Source organism: Cydia fagiglandana, chromosome 9 (assembly GCF_963556715.1).
Source record: "Cydia fagiglandana chromosome 9, ilCydFagi1.1, whole genome shotgun sequence".
Lineage (NCBI taxonomy): Eukaryota > Metazoa > Arthropoda > Insecta > Lepidoptera > Tortricidae > Cydia > Cydia fagiglandana.
This window is the reverse complement of record NC_085940.1, coordinates 19,301,931-19,328,637: the sequence shown is the minus strand read 5'-3', so window position 1 is coordinate 19,328,637 and position 26,707 is coordinate 19,301,931. Positions and strand designations below refer to the sequence as shown.

General features: G+C 34.7%; 2 protein-coding genes across 3 annotated transcripts in view; one reads left to right on the top strand and one right to left on the bottom strand.

The window, feature by feature from the left end:
* Nucleotides 1-26,707, bottom strand: part of LOC134667540 (prominin-like protein) — a 494,736-nt gene that overhangs the window by 66,970 nt on the left and 401,059 nt on the right. The gene's annotated exons all lie outside the window — the stretch shown is intronic.
* LOC134667798 (uncharacterized) overlaps nucleotides 25,926-26,707 on the top strand; it is a 49,774-nt gene continuing 48,992 nt past the window's right edge. Inside the window, exon 1 of the mRNA XM_063525205.1 lies at nucleotides 25,926-26,006. The gene's annotated coding sequence lies outside the window, so the exon portion shown is untranslated. The remainder of the gene's footprint in view (nucleotides 26,007-26,707) is intronic.

The window sequence follows — 26,707 nt, the reverse complement described above, 5'->3', positions numbered from 1 at the left end:
ATCCGAAACTGTACACCAAGATCTTTCATAAAACGCCTTCAGAACCCAGTTAGCGAGCTAACTGTAGCTGCATTAGCTGAAATGAAGTTAGCGGCGGAACAATTTTGTAAACTCATTTTCAAACAAAGAAAATTACATAACTTACATAAACTGATAATTTACATCGAGAGCTTTTATTTTAAGCTTTCAGAATCCACCAATCTAGATATTATAAGTATTTTATTTAAATAATTCATTGCAGAGTCAATTTCTGAAACATTCCAAATACACATAATTAATTTTGACCCACTTCTAGATGAAAGACCACTTTAATTTTGACAACATTCGGAACTGTATACTAAGATCTTTCATAAAACTCCTTCAGAACCCACTTCGCGAGCTTACTGTAGTTACATCAGCTGAAAGAAAGTTTTCGGCGGAACAATATTATATCCTTGATTAATTCACAATATAATAACTTTGAATCTTTCATGATTTGTGAATGTAAATCAAGAGCATTTTGAAAAGCTTTCAGAATCTTTTAACCTAGGTGTTCTAAGATTTTTTTTTAAATAATTTATAACCAAGTACGTGACCAAAATATTATAAATGCACATCACTAATTTTGACCCACTTCTGGATGAAAGACCACTTTCATTTTAACATCATCCGAAATGGTACACCAAGATCTTTCATAAAATGCCTTTAGAACCTAGTTAGCGAGCTAACTGTAGCTGCATTAGCTGAAATGAAGTTAGCGGCGGAAGGATTTTGTAAACTCATTTTCAAACAAAGAAAATTACATAACTTACATAAACTGATAATTTACATCGAGAGCTTTTATTTTAAGCTTTCAGAATCCACCAATCTAGGTATTATAAGTATTTTATTTAAATAATTCATTGTAGAGTCAATTTCTGAAACATTCCAAATACACCTGACTCCTTCTTTCCGGGGTGCATCTGTACCTATTGCCGACAGCCTGGAACTCCTCGGCATGGAGCTGAGTTCAGTCCTCAGCTTCGGCAGCTTCATTGAGTCTAAAGCACAAACTGCGGCCAGAAAGCTGGGCGTCCTAAATAAGGTGAAGCGATACTTCACACCTGGACAGCTTCTAACACTTTACAAAGCTCAAGTCCGGTCGTGTATGGAGTATTGCAGCCACCTGTGGGATGGCTCAGCTAAATACCAACTCGCCGCTTTGGACTCAGTGGAGCGCAGAGCCAGGAGGATGATTGGCGACAAGAAGCTAACGGCTAAGCTTCAGTCTTTGGCCCATCGGCGGAAAGTCGCCAGCCTGTCGGTATTCTACAGGTTGCACTTCGGGGAGTGTGCCCAAGAGCTACACGAGCTTATTCCACCGTCCCCATTCTACCATCGGACTTTTAGACGCACGGCCGGTTTCCATCCTTACTTGGTAGATATTCCACCAATTCGCACGAAGCGCTTTGCTTCTACTTTCCTTATGCGCACTGCCAAGGAATGGAATTCCTTGCCGGCGTCTATATTTCCGTGTTCTTATAACCCGGCAACCTTCAAATCAAGAGTGAACAGGCACCTTCTGGGCGAGCTCGCTCCATCGTAGGCCACGTCTACGCCTCGGCTAGTCTGTGGCCATGAGTAAGCCCATTCATAATAAAAAAAAAAAAAAAAATACACATAATTAATTTTGACCCACTTCTAGATGAAAGACCACTTTAATTTTGACAACATTCGGAACTGTACACCAAGATCTTTTACCCCACTTAGATCCCACTTAGAGAGCTAACTGTAGCTGCATCAGCTGAAATAAATTTAGCGGCGGAACGATTTCCTTTTTAAATTCAGAAAAGGTAACTTTGAATCTCACATGATTTGTGAATATTAATCAAGAACCTAGGTGTTCTTATATTTTTTTTCAATAATTTATGACCAAGTCCATTTTTTAATTGTTTTGTTTGTTTTTTTTTTATGTTTTTTTTTGTAATTTTTATAAATCAAGAACCTAGGTGTTCTTATTTGTTTTTTATAATTTATGACCAAGTCCATTTTTTTATTGATTTGTTTGTTTTTTTTTAGTAATTTTTTTTTTTTTTATTTGTTAAGAACAATCGTACTTGTTTTATAATTACCTGTATAACGAATTCTGATGTTTCCATGTTTGGCTGCTTAATTTTCATTTTAAACTTAAGTCTACGTTTGATCGTTTTTTTTATTTTACCAAAAATATTTTTAGTATGTATTATAAATTGAATTTTACAGTTCCCATGTTACGCTGGGTAATTTTCACTTAAAACTTAAGTCTACGATTAATTGATTTTATATTGTGTTTTGTAGACGACCGGTCTGGCCTTGTGGGTAGTGACCCTGCCTGTGAAGCCGATGGTCCTGAGTTCGAATCCCAGTAAGGGCATTTATTTGTGTGATGACACAGATATTTATTTAAGTATTTATATATTATATAGATCGTTGTCTGAGTATCCACAACACAAGCCTTCTTGAGCTTACTGTGGAACTTAGTCGATCTGTGTCAAGAATGTCCACAACCAGTATATGTGTATATAGACACATTCGTGAAAAAATGTAAAGAAAGCTGCAAAATTACATAGCCACATTATTAATGAAATTCAATTAGTTAATTTTTAATTATTTTCTAGTATTCTTTGCACAATTGGCAAGTTTTGTTAAGGTGTGTGATTTTCTCAGATACAGTTATTGATTGAACTTCCGAAGATGTAAGTAAGCAAGATTGTTTAGCGTGCGTCTTCCTGTAACACATGTGGCACTTAAAATATTTATCACCGTCAATCACGTCACGACCGCAACTCATGCACATATTAAATATCGCATCACTATTTTTTAATAGCATTGTCTGAATAGTATGCCTATACTGTGTAAAATTAACACCAATGCCGTCTAGTGGCTTATTATTAACAAGGCACCAAAAGAAATATATAATCATTGGCCCGCAATTATTGTCATCAGTTTGCTTACGATGTTTCAAAGTATGCACTTTATTTATTTTTACAGCGTACTTAATTTTTCTTAATAAAACGTTAATATAATATAAGTAATTTTTCTTATGTCTCAGCTCATTGCCTAATGGATCAATAATTGTGATGCTTTGATCGCTTAGTTTCATAATAACTAACGTAAAGTGACTTTGCAGGCAAATGGGAAATACTGTTTCCTTGTCAAATGACCAATTAAAATTGGTAACGTCATAGTTTTTGTTAAGTCCAAAGATGATTGAAGACACTTCACAATTCTTAACATCGTAATAATTTTGTTCATTTATTATTTGAAAAGCATGATCAATAACAGTACTTATTACGTGTGTTTTAGGTAATAGCGAATTCCTTAACCAGAGGTATGGAGTTCAGTTTAGTAATATAATAGTCTCTTAACATTACTTTATAGTAACTAGGATCGGTCACTAATCCGTTGGGAAACACATCGAGATTTACGTGACTAATACTGCAATCAGAACCTGCTGACTGAAATGGGGATGGAGACGGAATGGGTGATGAATATTTGTTTTTACAATATAAGCAAACATATACACCTGAAAAGTCGAAATCATCTTCTAAATAAACTTTAGCACACGATTGGTGCACCCATTCCAGACAATCTCCGCACTCAACCCACTTTGTTATTGAGTCGTCATGCCTTGTACCACGCGTACAATACTTACAAATGTAATAAGTATTCTGGAGCGCTTCTATTTCAATGTCACTTTCTATTGATGCTACCTTTTTCAAATGTCGTGCGTCGAAATGACTGTAGACGGGTTTTCTCTTTCTCTGCCATAATTCTTCATCTTGAATAACTTTACTAGTTTTGGTAAGTCTTTTCTTTGGTATCTTGTTGAGTATTTCTTTCGAGATAGATATAGTGTCGCGCATCAGATGTCTAATAAGCTGTGTACATTTCAAATTGTGTTGCCCCTTTAATATCTCGCACTTCAGTTGGCCAAAATAATTTTCAACAGGAGAGTTACTTTCTCGTTTACTTCTCAATAAATTACTCCACAGTGGTAAATATGTCATGTACTTGGTAATAAATAAATCAAACATTTCGGGGTCTTTAAATTTATTTAGTGAATTTCCCTGTGAATCAAGCACTATAGTTGAAATAGTTGACATGCATCTTATGTAAAAAGGGCTATTTGCGTAGTTTGATTTGCCCTTGTCGTGGTCAATTTTCAATGAAGTGACAGTTTGCATGTTTTCTAACATATCAACGTTATTCTGGTCACGACAAAGACTTATAAGGTTGTTATAGGCATTTACAACATTACTTGTATAGTATTTTGTATTTAATAGAACGTATAGATTTGAGACAAAATCATCTATCGTATTTAAATCCTCCATTAAAATAACATTGATGAGAATATCTTTTAAGGTAGATTTTTCTTTTGAAGCGCTTTTGTCAATGTCATTACAGATACCTTTGACAAGGTGAGCGCAACATAAAAAAATCAGCGTTTGTGGTTTTTCTACATTCCGACAATCTTGTAAGCTGTTATAGCATATTTGTAGATAAGTCGCCAGCGAACATTCGTTAAATGCCAAACAAACTGCGTTAATCAGGGCGAAACTAAAGTCGGTCACAACGCCCGAAAACGCAGGCCAACAGTTTCTATTTGCGCAAAACACCTTAAAATCATTAAGCAATTTAAATATGGTGTTGGTGTCATGTTTCGACGAAATCATGGAAAAAATGGGATAGATCCTTTCGGATATGGGTGCTTGTATCACGCCAGAGTATAACAAGATTTTTTTCGATTTTTTTTCTTTATTAATTGGTCTACACACAGTTCCTGTTGCATCAAAATGTAGTAAAGACAAACCGGATAATTTTAATACCTTTATCTGCTCTTCGCTAAACAGTTTCAAACATAGTGGAAAACTTACTTCCTGCACATAATTGGAGTGGTCTTTTTGAAATAAATATAAATCTAGTACATCATTTTTGGACCTGTCATTGTTAGCAAGTGCTTCTGATCGAATTTTTCTCATGACTGAGTCAGATTTAATATTCCTTAGATTATTAGTATCCTGTAGATAACGATCGTCAATGTTAATAAGGCTCTCTTTCTTCAGATTTAGTGGCTTAATGTTTATTGACTTATTTTTGAATATGACTCTTTCAACACCCCTCACTTGCTGTGTTAAATGCGACTTATGACTAAAATTTGTGTTATTGCTTAATACAGTCACGCGGCGTTCTTGTAAATATACATTAAATCTTTTGCAACCTTCATGTTTGCAGCGAGCTGTTATTACAACCTTATTCGAACAATACTTCTTATACATGAAAATTAAAATGCAAGTATTATTTATACATTTGTCGATCGATTTCTTTAAAATGTATGGGTACGTGCTTGGATTTAACTTTTCGCCGCTAAACATTGATTCCCAAAGTGGCAATTCTATTTCACAAGAACCTTCAAGGGCAAAATCATTTCCATCGCTTAAACAATCAACGTTTTTTGTCCCGATGGGAAGTAGGGAGACAGAGTTATTTGCACTCGACAGATTTAGTATGACTTTGGGAACTTTTTGCAAGTCCGGCGATACTTTTATATTATCATTAGGCAAGATGGCCTGTGGTAATGAATGGCTAGAATTTGACGTTGTGGTTGTAGAAATATCATTGTGACCACAATTTGGTGAAGACTTAGAAGAGTATACAGCAGGCTCGATTATCTTGTCATCTATTAAATTGTAATCACCAAGTTGACCCTCAAAATCAATTTTTTTGCATACTGAATCCAAAGACGCCTTATCATTGAGAGATTGAGTTTCTATAATAGAGTCATAAATTGGTGAGGAGGTCGGTGAAAACACAACATTGCACTCGTTTACCCTAATGCAAGGTTTGTTAACTTCCTTGCCTTCCACTTCACTAGGGTTCTGATGTGTTATTGGAGTGCAATGTTGGCTTTTCAGCGGCAAGCAAGAGGGCACATCATCATCACAAATCTCAGGTGACGCTATCTGTCCGTTAGACAGTTCTCTAAGTGACCTATCTAACACCAACCATAAGTTATAATTTTTTTTTCTATTCTTATTGTTGTTTCGAAGTTTGAAATGATTCGTTAGTATAGTATAAGAAACAGATTCATCATTTCTATGCGAGATCGGTTTCAATGGTAAGCTATGAATAGTTAGCGCACGCTTTAATTCATTTTGTGATAGTTTTATCACGTCAACACTCTTTTCACCAGAGTGAAAGTGATTTTTTTTTAAATTGTTGTTTTTGTTGACAATTTCAAACAACTGACTAGCGTACTTATATCTGCAGGTAGTATTTTTTAATGCTCTAGCAATTAATTTACAAGCAACCATAGACACCGGAGTAATTTATTGAGAAGTAAACGAGAAAGTAACTCTCCTGTTGAAAATTATTTTGGCCAACTGAAGTGCGAGATATTAAAAGGGCAACACAATTTGAAATGTACACAGCTTATTAGACATCTGATGCGCGACACTATATCTATCTCGAAAGAAATACTCAACAAGATACCAAAGAAAAGACTTACCAAAACTAGTAAAGTTATTCAAGATGAAGAATTATGGCAGAGAAAGAGAAAACCCGTCTACAGTCATTTTGACGCACGACATTTGAAAAAGGTAGCATCAATAGAAAGTGACATTGAAATAGAAGCGCTCCAGAATACTTGTTACGTTTGTAAGTATTGTACGCGTGGTACAAGGCATGACGACTCAATAACAAAGTGGGTTGAGTGCGGAGATTGTCTGGAATGGGTGCACCAATCGTGTGCTAAAGTTTATTTAGAAGATGATTTCGACTTTTCAGGTGTATATGTTTGCTTATATTGTAAAAACAAATATTCATTACCCATTCCGTCTCCATCCCCATTTCAGTCAGCAGGTTCTGATTGCAGTAGTCACGTAAATCTCGATGTGTTTCCCAACGGATTAGTGACCGATCCTAGTTACTATAAAGTAATGTTAAGAGACTATTATATTACTAAACTGAATTCCATACCTCTAGTTAAGGAATTGCGTGCTTCTGATTTTCATTCGCTATTACCTAAAACACACGTAATAAGTACTGTTATTGATCATGCTTTTCAAATAATAAATGAACAAAATTATTACGATGTTAAGAATTGTGAAGTGTCTTCAATCACCTTTGGACTTAACAAAAACTATGACGTTACCAATTTTAATTGGTCATTTGACAAGGAAACAGTATTTCCCATTTGCCTGCAAAGTCACTTTACGTTAGTTATTATGAAACTAAGCGATCAAAGCATCACAATTATTGATCCATTAGGCAATGAGCTGAGACATAAGAAAAATTACTTATATTATATTAACGTTTTATTAAGAAAAATTAAGTACGCTGTAAAAATAAATAAAGTGCATACTTTGAAACATCGTAAGCAAACTGATGACAATAATTGCGGGCCAATGATTATATATTTCTTTTGGTGCCTTGTTAATAATAAGCCACTAGACGGCATTGGTGTTAATTTTACACAGTATAGGCATACTATTCAGACAATGCTATTAAAAAATAGTGATGCGATATTTAATATGTGCATGAGTTGCGGTCGTGACGTGATTGACGGTGATAAATATTTTAAGTGCCACATGTGTTACAGGAAGACGCACGCTAAACAATCTTGCTTACTTACATCTTCGGAAGTTCAATCAATAACTGTATCTGAGAAAATCACACACCTTAACAAAACTTGCCAATTGTGCAAAGAATACTAGAAAATAATTAAAAATTAACTAATTGAATTTCATTAATAATGTGGCTATGTAATTTTGCAGCTTTCTTTACATTTTTTCACGAATATGTCTATATACACATATACTGGTTGTGGACATTCTTGACACAGATCGACTAAGTTCCACAGTAAGCTCAAGAAGGCTTGTGTTGTGGATACTCAGACAACGATCTATATAATATATAAATACTTAAATAAATATCTGTGTCATCACACAAATAAATGCCCTTACTGGGATTCGAACTCAGGACCATCGGCTTCACAGGCAGGGTCACTACCCACAAGGCCAGACCGGTCGTCTACAAAACACAATATAAAATCAATTAATCGTAGACTTAAGTTTTAAGTGAAAATTACCCAGCGTAACATGGGAACTGTAAAATTCAATTTATAATACATACTAAAAATATTTTTGGTAAAATAAAAAAAACGATCAAACGTAGACTTAAGTTTAAAATGAAAATTAAGCAGCCAAACATGGAAACATCAGAATTCGTTATACAGGTAATTATAAAACAAGTACGATTGTTCTTAACAAATAAAAAAAAAATTAAAAATTACTAAAAAAAAAACAAACAAATCAATAAAAAAATGGACTTGGTCATAAATTATAAAAAAAAATAAGAACACCTAGGTTCTTGATTTATAAAAATTACAAAAAAAAACAAACAAAACAATTAAAAAATGGACTTGGTCATAAATTATTGAAAAAAAATATAAGAACACCTAGGTTCTTGATTAATATTCACAAATCATGTGAGATTCAAAGTTACCTTTTCTGAATTTAAAAAGGAAATCGTTCCGCCGCTAAATTTATTTCAGCTGATGCAGCTACAGTTAGCTCTCTAAGTGGGATCTAAGTGGGGTAAAAGATCTTGGTGTACAGTTCCGAATGTTGTCAAAATTAAAGTGGTCTTTCATCTAGAAGTGGGTCAAAATTAATTATTGTGTATTTGGAATGTTTCAGAAATTGACTCTACAATGAATTATTTAAATAAAATACTCATAATACCTAGATTGGTGGATTCTGAAAGCTTAAAATAAAAGCTCTCGATGTAAATTATCAGTTTATGTAAGTTATGTAATTTTCTTTGTTTGAAAATGAGTTTACAAAATCCTTCCGCCGCTAACTTCATTTCAGCTAATGCAGCTACAGTTAGCTCGCTAACTGGGTTCTAAAGGCATTTTATGAAAGATCTTGGTGTACCATTTCGGATGATGTTAAAATGAAAGTGGTCTTTCATCCAGAAGTGGGTCAAAATTAGTGATGTGCATTTATAATATTTTGGTCACGTATTTGGTTATAAATTATTTAAAAAAAAATCTTAGAACACCTAGGTTAAAAGATTCTGAAAGCTTTTCAAAATGCTCTTGATTTACATTCACAAATCATGAAAGATTCAAAGTTATTATATTGTGAATTAATCAAGGATATAATATTGTTCCGCCGAAAACTTTCTTTCAGCTGATGTAACTACAGTAAGCTCGCGAAGTGGGTTCTGAAGGAGTTTTATGAAAGATCTTGGTATACAGTTCCGAATGTTGTCAAAATTAAAGTGGTCTTTCATCTAGAAGTGGGTCAAAATTAATTATGTGTATTTGGAATGTTTCAGAAATTGACTCTGCAATGAATTATTATTATTATTATTATTATTATTATATAATTATAGGCGAGCAGCTATTTAGCTGATGAGCCTATGTCACACAGTGTTCAGTACTCTATTATTTAAATAAAATACTTATAATATCTAGATTGGTGGATTCTGAAAGCTTAAAATAAAAGCTCTCGATGTAAATTATCAGTTTATGTAAGTTATGTAATTTTCTTTGTTTGAAAATGAGTTTACAAAATTGTTCCGCCGCTAACTTCATTTCAGCTAATGCAGCTACAGTTAGCTCGCTAACTGGGTTCTGAAGGCGTTTTATGAAAGATCTTGGTGTACAGTTTCGGATGATGTCAAAATGAAAGTGGTCTTTCATCTAGAAGTGGGTCAAAATTAGTGATTTGCATTTTGAATAGTTTGACCACGATCTTGGTCATAAATCATTTAAAAAAAATCTAAGTACACCTCGATTAATAGATTCTGAAAGCTTTAGAAAAAGCTCTTGATTTACGTTCACAAATCATGAAAGATTCAGTTTTTTTTCTGAATTAACAAAGATATAATATTGTTCCGCCGATAACTTTATTTCAGCTGATGCAGCTACAGTTAGCTTACTAACTGGGTTCTGAAGGTGTTTTACGAAAGATCTTGGTGTAAAGTTTCGGATGATGTCAAAATGAAAGTGGTCTTTCATCTAGAAGTGGGTCAAAATTAGTGATGTGCATTTATAATATTTTGGTCACAGACTTGGTTATAAATTATTAAAAAAAAAATCTTAGAACACCTAGGTTAATAGATTCTGAAAGCTTTAGAAAAAGCTCTTGATTTACATTCACAAATCATGAAATATTCAAAACCAAAGATATTTTTTTTTCTGAATTAATAAAGGATATAATATTGTTCCGCCGATAACTTTCTTTCAGCTGATGCAACTACAGTAAGCTCGCGAAGTGGGTTCTGAAGGTGTTTCATGAAAGATCTTGATGTACAGTTTCGAATGTTGTCAAAATGAAAGTGTTCTTTCGACTAGAAGTGGGTCAAAATTAGTTATGTGTATTTGGAATATCTCGGCCATTGACTCTGCAATGAATTATTTAAATAAAATTCTTAGAATACCTAGATTGGTGGATTTTGAAAGCTTAAAATTAAAGCTCTCGATGTAAATTATGGGTTTATGTAAGTCATGTAATTTTCTTTTGTTGAAAATGAGTTTACAAAATCGTTCCGCCGCTAATTTCATTTTAGCTAATGCAGCTACAGTTAGCTCGCTAACTTGGTTCTGAAGGCGTTTTATGAAAGATCTTGGTGTAAAGTTTCGGATGATGTCAAAATGAAAGTGGTCTTTCATCTAGAAGTGGGTCAAAATTAGTGATGTTCATTTGGAATATTTTGGCCACGGACTTGGTCATAAATTATTTAAAAAATAAATCTTAGAACACCTAAAACATTAGATTCTGAAAGCTTTATGAAAAAGCTCTTGATTTACATTCACAACTCTTGTGAGATTCAGAGATTTTTTTTCTGAATTAATAATGTACTTAATATTGTTCCGCCGATAACTTTCTTTCAGCTGATGCAACTACAGTAAGCTCGCGAAGTGGGTTCTGAAGGTGTTTCATGAAAGATCTTGATGTACAGTTTCGAATGTTGTCAAAATGAAAGTGGTCTTTCATCTAGAAGTGGGTCAAAATTAGTGATGTGCATTTATAATATTTTGGTCACGGACTTGGTTATAAATTATTAAAAAAAAAAATCTTAGAACACCTAGGTTAATAGATTCTGAAAGCTTTAGAAAAAGCTCTTGATTTACATTCACAAATCATGAAAGATTCAAAGCCAAAGTTATTTTTTTTTCTGAATTAATAAAGGATATAATATTGTTCCGCCGATACCTTTCTTTCAGCTGATGCGACTACAGTAAGCTCGCTAACTTGGTTCTAAAGGCGTTTTATGAAAGATCATGGTGTAAAGTTTCGAATGATGTCAAAATGAAAGTGGTCTTTCATCTAGAAGTGGGTAAAAATTAGTGATGTTCATTTGGAACGTTTTGGCCACGGACTTGGTCATAAATTATTTAAAAAATAAATCTTAGAACACCTAAAACAATCGATTCTGAAAGCTTTATGAAAAAGCTCTTGATTTACATTCACAAATCTTGTGAGATTCAGAGTTTTTTTTTCTGAATTAATAATGTGTATAATACTGTTCCGCCGATAACTTTCTTTCAGCTAATGCAACTACAGTTAGCTCGCGAAGTGGGTTCTGAAGGCGTTTTATAAAAGATCTTGGTGTACAGTTCCGGATGTTGTCAAAATGGAAGTGGTCTTTCGTCTAGAAGTGGGTCAAAATTATAATATAAATAATAAAAAATAATAAAGGATATAATACTGTTTCGCCGATAACTTTCTTTCAGCTGATGCAACTACAGTAAGCTCGCGAAGTGGGTTCTGAAGGTGTTTTATGAAAGATTTTGGTGTACCATTTCGTATGATGTCAAAATGAAAGTGGTCTTTCGTCTAGAAGTGGGTCAAAATTAGTGATGTGCATTTGGAATATTTTGGCCATTGACTCTGCAATGAATTATTTAAATAAAATACTTAGAGTACCTAGATTGGTGAATTCTGAAAGCTTATAGTAAAAGCTCTCGATCTAAATTATCAGTTTATGTAAATAATTTAATTTTCTTTTGTTGAAAATGAGTTTACAAAATCGTTCCGCCGCTAACTTCATTTCAGCTAATGCAGCTACAGTTAGCTCGCTAACTGGGTTCTGAAGGCGTTTTATGAAAGATCTTGGTGTACAGTTTCGGATGATGTCAAAATGAAAGTGGTCTTTCATCTAGAAGTGGGTCAAAATTAGTGATTTGCATTTTGAATAGTTTGACCACGATCTTGGTCATTAATCATTTAAAAAAAAATCTAAGTACACCACGATTAATAGATTCTGAAAGCTTTAGAAAAAGCTCTTGATTTACATTCACAAATCATGAAAGATTCAATTTTTTTTCTGAATTAACAAAGGACATAATATTGTTCCGCCGATAACGTTATTTCAGCTGATGCAGCTACAGTTAGCTTACTAACTGGGTTCTGAAGGGGTTTTTTGAAAGATCTTGGTGTAAAGTTTCGGATGATGTCAAAATGAAAGTGGTCTTTCATCTAGAAGTGGGTCAAAATTAGTGATGTGCATTTATAATATTTTGGTCACGGACTTGGTTATAAATTATAAAAAAAAAAATCTTAGAACACCTAGGTTAATAGATTCTGAAAGCTTTAGAAAAAGCTCTTGATTTATATTCACAAATCATGAAAGATTCAAAGCCAAAGTTTTTTTTTTTTCTGAATTAATAAAGGATATAATATTGTTCCGCCGATAACATTCTTTCAGCTGATGCAACTACAGTAAGCTCGCGAAGTGGGTTCTGAAGGTGTTTTATGAAAGATTTTGGTGTACCATTTCGTATGATGTCAAAATGAAAGTGGTCTTTCGTCTAGAAGTGGGTCAAAATTAGTGATGTGCATTTGGAATATTTTGGCCATTGACTCTGCAATGAATTATTTAAATAAAATACTTAGAGTACCAAGATTGGTGAATTCTGAAAGCTTATAGTAAAAGCTCTCGATCTAAATTATCAGTTTATGTAAATTATTTAATTTTCTTTTGTTGAAAATGAGTTTACAAAATCGTTCCGCCGCTAACTTCATTTCAGCTAATGCAGCTACAGTTAGCTCGCTAACTGGGTTCTGAAGGCGTTTTATGAAAGATCTTGGTGTACAGTTTCGGATGATGTCAAAATGAAAGTGGTCTTTCATCTAGAAGTGGGTCAAAATTAGTAATTTGCATTTTGAATAGTTTGACCACGATCTTGGTCATTAATCATTTAAGAAAAAATCTAAGTACACCACGATTAATAGATTCTGAAAGCTTTAGAAAAAGCTCTTGATTTACATTCACAAATCATGAAAGATTCAGTTTTTTTTCTGAATTAACATAGGACATAATATTGTTCCGCCGATAACTTTATTTCAGCTGATGCAGCTACAGTTAGCTTACTAACTGGGTTCTGAAGGCGTTTTTTGAAAGATCTTGGTGTAAAGTTTCGGATGATGTCAAAATGAAAGTGGTCTTTCATCTAGAAATGGGTCAAAATTAGTGATGTGCATTTATAATATTTTGGTCACGGACTTGGTTATAAATTATTAAAAAAAATAATCTTAGAACACCTAGGTTAATAGATTCTGAAAGCTTTAGAAAAAGCTCTTTATTTATATTCACAAATCATGAAAGATTCAAAGCCAAAGTTAGTTTTTTTTCTGAATTAATAATGTACATAATATTGTTCCGCCGATAACTTTCTTTCAGCTGATGCAACTACAGTAAGCTCGCGAAGTGGGATCTGAAGGTGTTTCATGAACGATCTTGATGTACAGTTTCGAGTGTTGTCAAAATGAAAGTGGTCTTTCGACTAGAAGTGGGTCAAAATTAATTATGTGTATTTGGAATATTTCAGCCATTGACCCTGCAATGAATTATTTAAATAAAATACTTAGAATACCTAGATTGGAGGATTCTGAAAGCTTATAATAAAAGCTCTCGATGTAAATTATCAGTTTATGTAAATTTTGTAATTTTCTTTTGTTGAAAATGAGTTTACAAAATCGTTCCGCCGCTAACTTCATTTCAGCTAATGCAGCTACAGTTAGCTCGCTAACTGGGTTCTGAAGGCGTTTTATGAAAGATCTTGGTGTACAGTTTCGGATGATGTCAAAATGAAAGTGGTCTTTCATCTAGAAGTGGGTCAAAATTAGTGATTTGCATTTTGAATAGTTTGACCACGATCTTGGTCATTAATCATTTAAGAAAAAATCTAAGTACACCACGATTAATAAATTCTGAAAGCTTTAGAAAAAGCTCTTGATTTACATTCACAAATCATGAAAGATTCAGTTTTTTTTCTGAATTAACAAAGGACATAATATTGTTCCGCCGATAACTTTATTTCAGCTGATGCAGCTACAGTTAGCTTACTAACTGGGTTCTGAAGGCGTTTTTTGAAAGATCTTGGTGTAAAGTTTCGGATGATGTCAAAATGAAAGTGGTCTTTCATCTAGAAGTGGGTCAAAATTAGTGATGTGCATTTATAATATTTTGGTCACGGACTTGGTTATAAATTATTAAAAAAAAAATCTTAGAACACCTAGGTTAATAGATTCTGAAAGCTTTAGAAAAAGCTCTTGATTTATATTCACAAATCATGAAAGATTCAAAGCCAAAGTTATTTTTAACCGACTTCCAAATCCCAAAGGAGGAGGTTATTAACCGACTTCCAAATCCCAAAGGAGGAGGTTATCAATTCGGTTGTATGTTTTTTATTTTTTTTATTTTTTTTATTTTTTTTTTTATTTTTTATGTTTGTTACTCCATATCTCCGTCATTACTGGACCGATTTTGAAAATTATTTTTTTGATTGTATGTATATGCATACAGATTGGTCCCGTTTTTGTCAAAATCCAGTTCTGATGATGGGATCCATGAGGAATCGACGGAACTCCTCAAATCTTAAAGGCATACATATGGTGATTTTTGTGTTTTTATCAACAAATCAAGCATATACATTCAAAAACGTGACATTTGATGAAGTGGAACTGCTGATGATGATCAGAACGGAACTCTTCAACGACGCATAGTTCACCTTTGGCGATTTGTCATCTTCGTTATGTTTGTTAAGCAAGTTAAGTTTTTAAGCCACAATTTTATCAAGCTTGAGTTCTGATGATGGGATCCATGAGAAATCGAGGGAACTCCTCAAATTTTAAAGGCATGCGTATATAGATTTTTGTATTTTCATCAGAAAATCAAGCATTTTCATTAAAAACTGTCGCATTTGATGAAGTGGAACTGCTGATGATGATCAGAACGGAACTCTTCAACGACGCATAGTTCACGTTTGCCGATTTGTCCTCTTCGTTATGTTTGTTAAGCAAGTTTAGTTTTTAAGCCACATTTCTGTCAAGCTCGAGTTCTGATGATGGGATCCATAAGGAATCGAGGGAACTCCTCAAATCTTAAAGGCATACGTATAGAATTTTCTGTATTTTCAACATAAAATCAAGCATTTACATTAAAAACTGTCGCATTTGATGAAGTGGAACTGCTGATGATGATCAGAACAGAACTCTTCAACGACGCATAGTACATGTTTGGTGATTTCGAATTTCGATTTTGACTTGGACTGGGACCCGGACTCATACCCGGATACGGTTCGGACCCGGACTCGGACTCGGACCCGGACTCGGACCCGGACTCGGACCCGGACCCGGACGGACCGGGACTCGGACCCGGACTCTGACTCAGAGACCCGGACCTTGACCCGGAAAACCACTATGATACCTAAACTAAATAAACCACCATGATTACCTACCATAAAATGTGGGTATGATGATGCCAAACCCCTCCCGCTCAAACTCCCGTACACCGCACCGCATGCGCCGTTAAGTGGGTTAGGTTAGGTTTGAACTGCGATCCTCACAGAACCGAACAAAAGTGGGTTAGGTTTGGTTAGAACTGCGAGTCTTACAGAAACGAAATGCTACTAGAAAAGTGGGTTTGATTAGGTTCGAACTGCGATCCTCACAGAACCGAACTGCTATCAGAGAAGTGGGTTAGGTTAGGCTAGATAACTACGACCCTTACGGAAACGAAATGCTACTAGAAAGTAGGTACTGGTTTTACCTCCTTTTCTACATAGTGCACAATCTACCATAATCTTTCACCGGGCCCCATAGAAGTCGGTTTTTTTTTCTTAAAAATTATTTTTTCTGAATTAATAAAGGATATAATATTGTTCCGCCGATAACTTTCTTTCAGCTGATGCAACTACAGTAAGCTCGCGAAGTGGGTTCTGAAGGTGTTTCATGAAAGATCTTGATGTACAGTTTCGAGTATTGTCAAAATGAAAGTGGTCTTTCGACTAGAAGTGGGTCAAAATTAATTATGTGTATTTGGAATATTTCAGCCATTGACTCTGCAATGAATTATTTAAATAAAATACTTAGAATACCTAGATTGGTGGATTCTGAAAGCTTATAAGAAAAGCTCTCGATGTAAATTATCAGTTTATGTAAATTATGTAATTTTCTTTTGTTGAAAATGAGTTTACAAAATCGTTCCGCCGCTAACTTCATTTCAGCTAATGCAGCTACAGTTAGCTCGCTAACTGGGTTCTGAAGGCGTTTTATGAAAGATCTTGGTGTACAGTTTCGGATGATGTCAAAATGAAAGTGGTCTTTCATCTAGAAGTGGGTCAAAATTAGTGATGTTCATTTGGAATATTTTGGCCACGGACTTGGTCATAAATTATTTAAAAAATAAATCTTAGAACACCTAAAACATTAGATTCTGAAAGATTTGCGAAAAAGCTCTTGATTTACATTCACAACTCTTGTGAGATTCAGAGTTTTTTTTTCTGAATTAATAATGTACATAATATTGTTCCGCCGATAACTTTCTTTCAGCTGATGCAACTACAGTAAGCTCGCGAAGTGGGTTCTGAAGGTGTTTCATGAAATATCTTGATGTACAGTTTCGAATGTTGTCAAAATGAAAGTGGTCTTTCGACTAGAAGTGGGTCAAAATTAGTTCTGTGTATTTGGAATATTTCAGCCATTGACTCTGCAATTAATTATTTAAATAAAATACTTAGAATACCTAGATTGGTGGATTCTGAAAGCTTATAATAAAAGCTCTCGATGTAAATTATCAGTTTATGTAAATTATGTAATTTTCTTTTGTTGAAAATGAGTTTACAAAATCGTTCCGCCGCTAACTTCATTTCAGCTAATGCAGCTACAGTTAGCTCGCTAACTGGGTTCTGAAGGCGTTTTATGAAAGATCTTGGTGTACAGTTTCGGATGATGTCAAAATGAAAGTGGTCTTTCATCTAGAAGTGGGTCAAAATTAGTGATGTTCATTTGGAATATTTTGGCCACGGACTTGGTCATAAATTATTTAAAAAATAAATCTTAGAACACCTAAAACAATCGATTCTGAAAGCTTTATGAAAAAGCTCTTGATTTACATTCACAAATCTTGTGAGATTCAGAGTTTTTTTTTCTGAATTAATTATATACATAATACTGTTCCGCCGATAACTTTCTTTCAGCTGATGCAACTACAGTAAGCTCGCGAAGTGGGTTCTGAAGGCGTTTTATAAAAGATCTTGGTGTACAGTTCCGGATGTTGTCAAAATGGAAGTGGTCTTTCGTCTAGAAGTGGGTCGAAATTATAATATAAATAATAAAAAATAATAAAGGATATAATACTGTTCCGCCGATAACTTTCTTTCAGCTGATGCAACTACAGTAAGCTCGCTAAGCGGGTTCTGAAGGCGTTTTATGAAAGATCTTGGTGTACAGTTCCGGATGATGTCAAAATGAAAGTGGTCTTTCGTCTAGAAGTGGATCAAAATTAGTTATGTGTATTTGGAATATTTCAGCCATTGACTCTGCAATGAATTATTAAAAAAAAATACTTAGAATACCTAGATTGGTGGATTCTGAAAGCTTATAATAAAAGCTCTCGATGTAAATTATCAGTTTATGTAAATTATGTAATTTTCTTTTGTTGAAAATGAGTTTACAAAATCGTTCCGCCGCTAACTTCATTTCAGCTAATGCAGCTACAGTTACCTCGCTAACTGGGTTCTGAAGGCGTTTTATGAAAGATCTTGGTGTACAGTTTCGGATGATGTCAAAATGAAAGTGGTCTTTCATCTAGAAGTGGGTCAAAATTAGTGATGTTCATTTGGAATATTTTGGCCACGGACTTGGTCATAAATTATTTAAAAAATAAATCTTAGAACACCTAAAACATTAGATTCTGAAAGCTTTGCGAAAAAGCTCTTGATTTACATTCACAACTCTTGTGAGATTCAGAGTTTTTTTTTCTGAATTAATAATGTACATAATATTGTTCCGCCGATAACTTTCTTTCAGCTGATGCAACTACAGTAAGCTCGCGAAGTGGGTTCTGAAGGTGTTTCATGAAAGATCTTGATGTACAGTTTCGAATGTTGTCAAAATGAAAGTGGTCTTTCGACTAGAAGTGGGTCAAAATTAGTTCTGTGTATTTGGAATATTTCAGCCATTGACTCTGCAATTAATTATTTAAATAAAATACTTAGAATACCTAGATTGGTGGATTCTGAAAGCTTATAATAAAAGCTCTCGATGTAAATTATCAGTTTATGTAAATTATGTAATTTTCTTTTGTTGAAAATGAGTTTACAAAATCGTTCCGCCGCTAACTTCATTTCAGCTAATGCAGCTACAGTTAGCTCGCTAACTGGGTTCTGAAGGCGTTTTATGAAAGATCTTGGTGTACAGTTTCGGATGATGTCAAAATGAAAGTGGTCTTTCATCTAGAAGTGGGTCAAAATTTGTGATGTTCATTTGGAATATTTTGGCCACGGACTTGGTCATAAATTATTTAAAAAATAAATCTTAGAACACCTAAAACAATCGATTCTGAAAGCTTTATGAAAAAGCTCTTGATTTACATTCACAAATCTTGTGAGATTCAGAGTTTTTTTTTCTGAATTAATTATATATATAATACTGTTCCGCCGATAACTTTCTTTCAGCTGATGCAACTACAGTAAGCTCGCGAAGTGGGTTCTGAAGGCGTTTTATAAAAGATCTTGGTGTACAGTTCCGGATGTTGTCAAAATGGAAGTGGTCTTTCGTCTAGAAGTGGGTCGAAATTATAATATAAATAATAAAAAATAATAAAGGATATAATACTGTTCCGCCGATAACTTTCTTTCAGCTGATGCAACTACAGTAAGCTCGCTAAGCGGGTTCTGAAGGCGTTTTATGAAAGATCTTGGTGTACAGTTCCGGATGATGTCAAAATGAAAGTGGTGCCATTGACTCTGCAATGAATTATTTAAATAAAATACTTAGAATACCTAGATTGGTGGATTCTGAAAGCTTATAGTAAAAGCTCTCGATGTAAATTATCAGTTTATGTAATTTTCTTTTGTTGAAAATGAGTTTACAAAATCGTTCCGCCGCTAACTTCATTTCAGCTAATGCAGCTACAGTTAGCTCGCTAACTGGGTTCTGAAGGCGTTTTATGAAAGATCTTGGTGTACAGTTTCGGATGATGTCAGTTAGACAGTGGTCTTCTACTCGGAAGTTGGTCAAATTGATCAATATATGTCTAGAATCTTTAGGGCGCTGACTATTATCAATCGTTAAATCTTTGATTATCAAAGAAAGTAAGTTTTTTTAACAGCAAAATGAAAGCTCTTGTCAATAGCTTTTACAAATAATAGACTTGAAGCGTTTTGTAGGCTAGAAAGTAGGTTTTTTTTTGTTTGATAAGCACAAAATTCTACGACCAGTCACGATGCATGTTTTTCAGCTACATAGTAAAATTTATGATGAAATGTTCTTAATAGAATTGATGACATTCAACTTTTCCTTAAACTAATGTACTTACGCTCTTTTTAACGACGTAAAGAAACATTAAAAATCTCGACTTCTTAATTTGGTCGGATTTTTGTTCGCCGATAACTTTGGCCGATAACTTCACACCGGTATAAACAAGGTGATAACATTTACATATATACATATACGTATAGTTTCGGTGGGGACTACAAATAATTATATTAAAAAGTGTTGTTTACCACCGCTTTAATCAGATAACGGCACATTTACTTGTTCCTAATTCAGCTATTATCTGTAAAAACTTCTAGGTTTAAACTAGTGACTATAAAAACGTTTGAAAAACTATAATAGAGTCAGTCCATGAAAAGTCTGCAGCGGATTTGATAGCCCACGCCGTGCACGTGTTATTTTAAACGCATAAATGACACTGGCACTGCGTGGGCTATCAAATCCGCTGCAGACTTTTCTTGGTCTGACTCTAAAGCTACGGGATTTTTTCGTCAAAGCATCCTCCTGCTCTTAATTAACACCACTTCCACCACCCCACTAACCCGGGGTAACTAAGCACTGGGTTAGATGGGTGGTGCAAGTGGCGCTTAGAGTGGTTAAAAATGTGGCCTATTTGACCATGCGGCCATAAAATTGACACCTTATTCTCAAAACCGGCTAAGGGCCATTTGCGCCATACCACTAACCCGGGGTTAGCCGGTTTAACCCGGTTACCCTGGTTACCAGTATAATTACACACTGTGTTATCGGTTTAACCAGTTAACTCCGGGTTAGTGGGATGGTGCAAGTGGCGCTGAGGAGGCCGATTAAAAAAAAAAGTTTTTACGGGTTTGATTTTGTTTTGATACGGTCTTGAAGAATGCTCATACTGATTGGTGGATGCGAAATGAAAGGGAAAGCGAGATCTCCATTTCGCGCACGACTTTCACTTTCATTTCGCATCCATGCGCATGCGCTAATCACCAAGACGCGATCGTCTTGCCATGCCATGCCATGACGATTCATGGCAGTATCAAAACCAGATCAAAACTATAACATACACAACACACATTAGTTGTTAAATTGAATCAGGGTCAAACACAGATATAAAATAGTTCGACAAGAAATTGTAGAAAAATACTAATATTGAGGGCGCCACTTCCTAAGCATTAAGCATGGCAACAATTAGTGTCGATTTTTATTAAATTCTGTTTTATTTCTTTTCTACTATTTTATGTCACACTACACCCACATAATTATTATATAAATACATAGCTATTTATATACCTACTCAAACACTTAGCGCCACTTGCACCGTCCCACTAACCCGAGGTTAACCGGTTAAACCGTTAATCCAGTGTCAAATTTTACTGGTAACCATGGTAACTCCAGATTTAACCGGTTAACCCCGGGTTAGTGGAATGGTGCAAGTGGCCCTTACATACATAATGATATAATGACAAAATCATAACCTGCCTAAATCATAGTCGGGTAAAATGCCAAGTCATTGAAAAACAACATTGGCTACGAGTAAGTTGTGATTTAATGAAGGGTTCCATCCAACGACGCAATAAATATAATATAGATGAGAAAATCTCATACATCTTGACTTCGAAAAAAGGTCCAAAGGTCCAGTTATAAAATATGAAAAAATTATGAAAATGATTTCTTGTACTTAAGATTTTTATTATTATGTATATTATGTTAGTTTGTAAGGTATGTATCTGTCGGCGGCCGATCGTAAGATCAGGCATATCGTGAAATTCCTAGGCATATCGTGAAACGTGAAAATCTTTGACTCGTTCCCTGAGTCGACGGAGCCCCGCTACGTGGGGCTCCTATTTCTGGGCAGTTTGCCCTTCGGGCATCTGAAGCAACCTAACGAACCTAGCCTGCCTATATATTGGTTTAATGTGAATATCGTCAAAACATTCAATCATCTAATCGAAGGTTAGCTGGAAGAGATCCCTTATAGGGATAAGTTCGCCTTTGTACTTCCATTACTGTAATTTATTTTTGTAAACCTGTGTTGTGTACAATAAAGTGATTACTACTACTACTACTACTACATTACACAGAAACATTACGATACTGATCTTACGATCGGCCGCCGACATATCTATTAAATTATAGGCCTTAGTTGCTTGAAAATAAATTATTTGATTGATTGATTGATTGACTAATTATTAAATATATGCCGCACGCTGTCTCGAAGACGAGTATTACCCAATAGACAATTACCCGCTAGGGCGACTTGCACCATTCACTAACCCGGGGTTAACCGGCTTAATCTGTACAATTTGACACTGTGTAACGGTTAACCGGTTAACTCTGGGTTAGTGGGTTGCTGCAAGTGGCGCTAAAAAAAGATTCTGTGATTGGTCGCTAAAAATTTTGATTGGCTATAATAAAGAGTAAAAACCCATTTTTTAAAACCCGTATTACTAAGACTCCACTGTCCGTCTGTCTGTCTGTCTAACCGTCTACCGTCTAAAAAAATTATAACGCATTTATACTGATGGATTAGTTAATATTAAATTAAAACTATGTATGTTTACAAAGAGGTTCTCTGCGTTATTTACGGAACCCTATGATAACAAAATTATAAAGTCATCGTGAGAGACAATATTTGTTATATCACGTGGTTTATTGTTTACAACACACTTGCTCGTAACTTGGATCTTATCACGTCGCAGTTAGGTTCATAATACAAAAAAAATATTGTGTTGAACATTAATTTTTGTTTGTGCGAACTCAATAAATATTTTTATACCTATTTATTAAGTTCAATTTCTAATTTTATACATCGTGACATCATCGTGTACATCGTGAGGAAACCGAACTACTCCCAATAAGGCCTAGTTTCCCCTCTGGGTTGGAAGGTCAGATGGCAGTCGCTTTCGTAAAAACTAGTGCCTACGTCAAATCATGGGATTAGTTGTCAAGCGGACCCCAGGCTCCCATGAGCCGCGGCAAAATGCCGGGATAACGCCAGGAATTTCTAATTTTATAAATCGTTGTAAGTATACACTGATAGAGTGAAACCGAGAAAAGTCTGCAACGATTTTGATACCGCACGCAAGTGTAATTTCAAAAGTCAAACTTCTATGAAATTATGACGTGTAAATAACACTTGTACTGCGTGGGCTATCAAATCCACTGCAGACTTTTCTTGGTCCGATTCTAACTATTTTACTGGCCAGGAGATTCTTTCTAGAGTCTACCTACATAAAGGCATTTAGAGCCAACAGGAGTGGTCATTTCTCCATACTAACGTACTCGACTGTTTCTTCCGTAGGTTTTGGTGCTAGAGCAATGATTTTTTCAACACAGATTAATATTGTCAATATCTGTGTCGGACCGTTTTGCTTTTTTTGATATTTTTGTTTTTTAAGGCGCTAGAGCCCTTCAAAAATGGCCAACATGGCCTCATTGACTATGCCGCAATGAGAGGCGTAGTATTCAAAACTGATACAAATTAGCCAAAAAAGCAAAACGGTCCGACACAGATAATTTCATAATCATTTAGATTTCTAAATTTGGTTACGATTGTTTAAGTTTTGGAGGAGCAAAACAGTCGAGTACGAAACCCGTTTTGAGATTTTTACGCAGGATTTTTCGCCTTGACCTTTTCGCACTAGTTTTAGGAGCCACTTCCGTTAGCGAGACGGGTATATTTACCTAAAATGTTTAAAACTCAGCTCCTGTTTCGTCTTAAAATACGAGTGTAGGTTGTGAAATGCGCTTTTTCACTTCATCATGTTGTGGGATGTTTTTGGATAGGACTTTCAAAATGAATCGGTGTCTTAAAAAAACAGTTCCCGGGACCGAAAGTTCAAAAAAAAATGTCCTACTCCTTTAACTTTTGAAACATGAGTACAAAATATACACAAATAATCAGGTAATAATTTTTTTTTAATAATCTGTTTTTTTTTTTAATTTTCTGTAGGTACCTTTCATTTTTTATATCAAAAATATATTTAAGTGCTATTTATTGACTAGGGAACAAAACTAAATCTCAGGTAAAAAATTAATTAAAATAATTAAATGATTAATTATTTAATCAAATTTGGAGTCATATCCACATTATTGCGAGCAATGACGGCCATCTGTCCGATCTCTGATTATGACTGCCCATGCCCATGGCCCGACATGTTCTTGGCAGGATTTTCACCTCCTTAAGGCCACCATACAATATTAAGTATCTTAATTTAAAATGAAATGTTTGAGAAACAAATTAATCAAAAGATAGTACTTTATTTTGGTTTATGAAAGGTTCTTATTAGATTGTAGGTAGGTCTTATCTTATCTTATCTTATTGTTTTCGGGGGCCCTTGCGGATACACTTCGACCCATAGGGATCGAGGGTGTAGGTAGGTACTGTACATTGTAATCAGAGATATATATCATCATCATCATCTCAGCCATAGGACGTTCACTGCTGAACATAGGCCTCCCCCTTGGACCTCCATTCGTACCGGTTGGAAGCGACCCGCATCCAGCGTCTTCCGGCGGCCTTAACAAGGTCCATATTGTGGGTGGACGACCTACGTCCTAGAGATATATATAACTCCGTATAAGATAAATAAAGTCTAAGAAAACAAGAAAAAGTCGTTCTCGAATAGATGGCGCCATTATCTTTGGCCTATTCTCGGCTAGATGGCGTTGACGGTCAGTATGGAACAATAAAAATTAAAAATCATTTATCCGTAAACATATTTTGATTAATTTATACATTTTCAATTTAATTTAAAGTTTTAATCGTGTGTCGATAGATGGCAGTAAATGTACCGTGACTACAAAATTTCTTCTTTGGCAATATAATACAGTAAAATTATACATTTTGCGTTTGCGTCAAATCCGGTAGTTCTGATTTTTTGCAGGCATGTTTATGATGGTGGCCCAATGAATAATCCAAGTTTGTGACTTCGAGCGCCGAACGCAACTTTGTCAAAAATCGAATAAACCGCAATTTTTTTTAGATTTGGGCGATTATAACCCTAAAGTACTAGTTTTTGATAGTAACTTTCTAGGGCGTTTTTAAAGTAGAATAAATTTGCTACAATAAGACACTAGATTTGTCTCTGTACATCTAATATTTTCCGAGATACAGCCTTTCAAAATTTTATAATTTTACATCAGTTCTTAGCTATAATATAAGGGTTATGTAGGTAATTTATATGGAATTCATCACCGCCGTTACAAAATTCGACAAATTTACTGGATTAATAGCCCTTTATACTATCATTGGGCTTAAATTGACTATAATAGTATTGCTATACTATTGCATAAGCCTGCGCGTGGTTCCGTTCATCGAACTAGGAAAACACACTGATGCAGTATGCGTCAGGTTTGTGAAATAAATACCGGATAGGTTACTTTGTAAAATAACGAGCCAAGTCGCTATGTAACAACGTATTTCATAGTTAAATGAATTATTTCTTCATATTATTGAACTACAAAAAAATTGTCTTATCCTGGCGCTCTATTGCATGATGCAATGGCTTTTATGAAAAAAAAAAATAGATTTAATGTGTAGCCAGGATTAGAAACTAGGATTAGTGTCATACAATGTTGTTTAGTGGCATCCACCTGGCGGCTATTTTAAAATCCTACTCGTAATAAGTTTTTGACACCCGATAGATATTAAATACCTTGTATGAAAACCTACCCTAGCCCACGAAAGTTTAAACTTTAATGACTTCAAAAATAAGTAGGTAGGGATTTTTTTTTCATTGCATGTCGTCATGCCCGTATCTGATTATGAAAATCTGCATAGATAAATCTACGTACCTAACTCTTCAAATTATGAATGTATACAACAAACACATAGTGATCTGGGTAATTTAATAGTAGCATTTGAATTTGAATGGGTATGTTTCTTAAACCTACAATAGATTTGACAGTTTACATATATCGATCATATTAAAAGAAAACTGTAAACCGTTTTTCAATACATTTATCTTATTTCCCTTATCTCCAAAAATCATCAAAGATTTAATTTAGGTAATGTAATCAGGATAGGAAATCATCATACTTTATAAACCTTTAATCTGCGTTTTTCTGCCATAGACTTGGCCTTCGCACTTCGATGCACAAACCTGTATTGGATGATACAACACTAAGAATGAAACTTCACAGCCAGTTTGCATCTAACTTGACGTACGCTATAACGTGTTATAAATAGTTTTATACAACATATGTTTACAACCCCTGTGTCATAACGATAATAAGGTATGTCTTTAATAATAATGCAATATTTTCGGTCCTTGGAGCAGGGTTTCCAAACCTTTTTGTGGCAGCAGTAGGTAGTTAATTCTTTAGTTTGAACATACATACATGCTTTAGTTTAGACGTATTATTTTATAAAAGCATTAGTTTTATGGATGAGTGAAAACATTTGTGTAATGATTCGTGAACTTACTTAAATCTGTTTTAAAAATCTCGATAGTCAATTTGCTTTTATTTTTATTTGTAATGTTATTTTTTTCTAACGAGTTCTTGATGTACATATTTATTTTGAATCAGCTTGTTGACATAATGATAATGTCGATTGTGTGAGTTTGACGGTCGCCCGGTTAATAACAGTGTGTTTAGACGCCAGACAGACCACACAAATCGCCACTGGTATGGTCAAGGTTATATCAATTCTGTTATTTGATTTAATCATTTGATGTACGGTCAGTACTATTTCGTACCTTGTCAAAGTGAGGTGACATACATCATGACATGTATGAGGTGCCTAGTGACAGTAGTGACAGTAGCGACTTTCATATTGCTTGTTACTGTGACAAGGTACGAAATGGTACTGAAATTGAATTATTTCACTGTACAGTCACCAAACGGGAATGTTGAGCTATTTAGACCCACTTGCACCATCCCACTAACCCGGGTTTAACTGGTTAAACCTAGAGTTGCCATGGTTACCAGTATAA